The sequence below is a fragment of the Ptiloglossa arizonensis genome, chromosome 3 (genome assembly GCF_051014685.1).
Source record: "Ptiloglossa arizonensis isolate GNS036 chromosome 3, iyPtiAriz1_principal, whole genome shotgun sequence".
NCBI lineage: Eukaryota > Metazoa > Arthropoda > Insecta > Hymenoptera > Colletidae > Ptiloglossa > Ptiloglossa arizonensis.
Window position 1 is genome coordinate 5431748 of NC_135050.1, and position 4423 is coordinate 5436170.

Here is a 4423-nt window from a genome sequence, read left to right on the forward strand (position 1 = left end):
TTATCTATTAAATTGCCCTGCGTTGCAGAAACGGGACGCGTCACGTGTCCAGGGAAATTATCGTCTCTCGATCTCTGTAATCAGTAACCTAGATACTTGACGATTCCTGCCTTGATAAATGTCGATTAAACGTACAGATCAGTGTAGAAGAATGCACATAAAATGTGCGCATTAGCGAAAAGTTGCATCAACTCGGATGTTACGTGTACCGAAAGCTTACGTTCCATTATAAGTAGGCGCGCGTTACTTGCTGTTACACTTTTCGAGACAAGATCGATATCTCCCGTAATTAACCGTAATCGATCAAAATTCGGCTCAACCTTCGTTTAAGAACAATCAACGACGATACTTACTCGTGTAAACGTTTATCGAAGCAATACTGTACGCGATCAAAACGAAAGAGAGTTTGTCTCGTTTCGAACAAGTGTTGATATCTTTAATTTATTATACGTAGTTTTATTTTGTTTTAAGTATCGGATTGTTCGTATTGTAATCAAATAATGTATTCTACGTTTCTTGGAACTGCGCTTTCTTAAACCGACTCGACAATGACCGTCCAGGATACAGATACTTTATACGAAGAGTTTGGTGCAAGAATGCTCTTCATAGTATATGTACATCTTTGACGGGTTGTCAAGGAGGCGATAGATAAAGTGCATTTCCATTTTCTTGCACGGGCAGCGGTGCCTCGTGCAATTTCAATATGAAACTGTGAATAATGCATGTCGAGAGATCTTGAGCCGCCGACATCGTCACGCAGCTCACATCTTCCCGCGATGTAAAACTGAGATAAATGGAACGCGGTAAGTTTGAATAATGAGCACTCGTAACGATGATACGTCGACTACTCTTCTAAGCGCCTTCTGGTGGCGGCGCATGCAGTCGAGTTCTTCAATGGAACATCCAATGTTGAATTCATCTCTAAGACAATCTAACCGATTCATTAACCAGTCTACTGAAACTCATTTGTGTTTTAACAGCTGGCGGAGTACCGTTCTCTAAAACTATAAAAGTAAGTCTTTTTTCGTTCGACGCACCAAGTATTTTGATCGTTGTTTATCGTCCATCTTACGGAAAATATTTTACTTGAAACTTCGTAACTGTAAACCATTATAAATAGAACGGTTAGTTAACGTTATTCTAATTATTCTACTTAACGTCATTTTATTCGGTACTCGCTCGATCTTCGAGACAACACTTAAGATCGACGTTGACGATGCTCGATACTTTAGACGTAGTACGTTGAATCGAAATATTCGATGAAAAATACGAATATCTGAAAGTGAATGTTGCTGAATTTCTAAAAGACGAAAGATTTCGAAGCTGTTCGGGTCCCGTGTAAATGGAAGATTCCACGTTGTTGGAGCAGCAAAGTGAATATTCCACGCATCGTTTTATAAAAGTAGCAGCTTATACTAAATATTGAGAGGATAGTCAACAGAGAGACGGAACAAGCGCAATGGGTTCGCGCCTTCCTAATCCTACGGAATCTGGTCATATGTAAGGATTACGTTGGTCCAACTCAACATGGTCGCGTTGTCGCGCTAAAGCCGCGGACTAGCCATTAGCCACTGGCGCGCACTGGGTAGCCAGGCCCGCAAGCTTAGAGACGCTATCAGCATTGGCTTAGTTGGCTTTCTTTCTATCTCATCCCGTGATCCGACTAGGTGGTACTCGGTCGTAGTTACAACACGCTCACTGCGCTGCCCGAAAGATGTAACGAGCTGATAGTTATCTTCATCGCACCGGGTTGAAAGCGATAGGACAGGTCCGAATGGGGATAGGTAGATTACTCTCAAGGCAAGGTAAGATGGCATAACGGAGAAGAATCAAAGTAATAGCGAATTCTTTGCACGATCTGCCGTTCGTTATGAAGAACTTTTCGAAAATCCGGTTTTCTTGGTACTTTCGAAACGATTCCGTCCATTTGACATTGTTTAACTTCTAATTCTCGGAGCACCTCGTATTCTTGGAAATTTTACTTCTCGATATTTTCAACGATGTATTCGTTATTGGTGAAACTAATCGGAGAAAGTTTTAAGGGAATTGAAAATTGGATTGAATGTTTTTTAACCGATATTAAAAGTCAAGGATTATGGAAATAATTTTGTTTTCTACTTTTTCTATTTTTCTTCCCGTCACATAATTTACCTCGGATTAACCTCTAAGTAGGTTAATAAGTAGAATAACCTAATGTACAATGCGTCCTTCCTTATAGATCGATGCGATAATCGATTACGCATTGCTATATTTAATTTATCAATTTCCCTCTATCGACTTCGTATTAAGGTTAACAATGAGAATTATCAATTTTCCCATCGCTTTTCCTCACTTGCAATTTCCATTATCGTATTTTGCATCTACCATTAAGGGTTGCATACTTTTCTGAAAAGGATCACTTAACAACTTAGTAACTGAAACGTTGATCGAATAAACAACCATTCTAACAACATACACCTTTCGATGGATATTACCAAAGAAAGGTTCCATATTATTTTATTATCACGAATTAAGATATCTAAGAGCTACGTAGGATCTTTAAATCGTGTAGAAGTTACTGTTTTCTAAGAATCGTCGGTGCCCGTTCAATTGTATCCCCAGGTGTGGAATTTGTAATTATAATTAATGAAAATGTATTTCGAAACGTGTAATTGAACTCTTCGATATCGTTTGGCTTCCTTTCGAAACTCGAGACGTAAATCGTTTAGGAGATGCGCGGCGTTAGAAAGCCGAGTGCCACACACGTTAATTTGACTTTCTTTGGTGCATTTCAGGGCTGCAAGCTCCGCCATTTCCCTATGTTCGAAGTCGCGACGTCGAGCGTTACGTGTCTGGAGAAGACGGGATCGGGCAATTTATCAATCCACAAGCGAGAGAACGACTTCTGGCCGGGCGGGTAATTTAACAAGATTGATGCGAAGCCGACATGCCACAGTTTCGCAGCTCGCGAGAAGGGGTCGGTTGATGTTGGTGATGTCGGCAGTATGGGGTGACGTCGGAGGGCTCCGGGAGGATGAGAGAGGTAAAACCAGACGTGTGAGCGACTGGTTATTAGGAAGCCTCATCACGCAGGCCGGCACAGGATCACGCAGAGCATTAAAACAATGCCGCAAGTGATGGAGGTTGCTAACATCACCGTATCTACTAGTTTCACCACCGCGTAATACAGAATTTGACAAATGTCGGTATAATTACATTTTTCGATCGATACATGCAAATTCGTGCAACGATATTCTCGTTTTTCAAATGGAAACCTTTGTTTTTTTTTCTCCAAAGCTATCGTTTCCATTCGCTGCGTCAAGAAACAATTTTCCTATCGGATTTAAAGCTAGTTTGTATCACGAAGCGATACAAACTTTTGTTCCGCTTAATTGACGCGAATTTTAGTATCGATGTAATTAACGTTTAGATATTCCGTTGCTCGACGTTATCAAAAATATGATGTAAATTTAACGGTACGAAAATGGCTTTTCTCGTGCGTTGCAACAATTTAGCCGAAAATACGAGCAACGTTTTTGTTCAAGTTGAAGAGTAACGAACTACAGATTACGTTTCGATATATCTCAGAAATATCTATCACTGTATTTGAACTTCCATATGTGAAACGACACCCGAGATCGTAACTCTAGCGATCTATAAACCGAATGCTCATATATTAAAAGCATAGTTCGTAAATATCGAGGAAGAGAATTAACAGCGTGAAAATGGAAGAGGGTGGATTTGCTCGTTAATCATTTCTGTCCATTTGAGGGGAGAGTTTTGAAGAATTGCGAAAATGATGGTCTTTTTTAATTAGAGAAACAATCTTTGGTTCAATCGTTAAGGAATTTTAATATCAACTTTCACGCAAACTTTTTCGACTCTTGAAATGTTAATTACGTAAATAAACAGAAAGAACTATGATTTGTAACGAAACGAAACGAATAAACTTTGTTCCTTTAGAGAACAGTTAAATTCAAATTTGAAAATTTGAATTCTCTTGATTTAAATTTCGGCATTACGACAGTTTCTTTTAGCTGTAGTTTTACTTTTAGATTCGTGCAAAAAACGAGCCAACTTGTCGCAGAAATTATAAGCAGACTGCAAGAAATTCGATTACTGGATCTGTCAACATTTGTCGAGAATTTTTTCAATATTTATCTTTCGTTGAAGTAATTTGTACGCGTTAATGAAAAGTCGAATTCGTAGTTGTAGAAATACTTACGAGTTCATTCGATTTTGATAAATTTCTAGCAATCATTTCTGAGTTTGCACAGCTGGTAATGACGGGTAACCACAATCCTTCGTCTAGGCGTTCCTCCAATTATTCATCCATGTGCAGGGATGATCCGGCAAGGCGTCAAGGGCAGTAGCAAGTACAAGAGGGAAGTAATATTAATTGGCTCGTTTATTGCGATGTGGGCGGCCGTAAGTGTCGGTTTCT

General features: G+C 39.5%; 1 long non-coding RNA gene across 1 annotated transcript; it reads left to right on the top strand.

Annotated features, from left to right (window-relative positions):
• The first annotated feature begins 1361 nt into the window (after nt 1-1361).
• On the top strand, nt 1362-3946 carry LOC143144484 (uncharacterized). The gene is made up of 2 exons (XR_012991433.1): nt 1362-1805; nt 2775-3946. It is a non-coding gene; the product is annotated as an uncharacterized LOC143144484 (long non-coding RNA).
• The last annotated feature ends 477 nt before the right edge of the window (nt 3947-4423 follow it).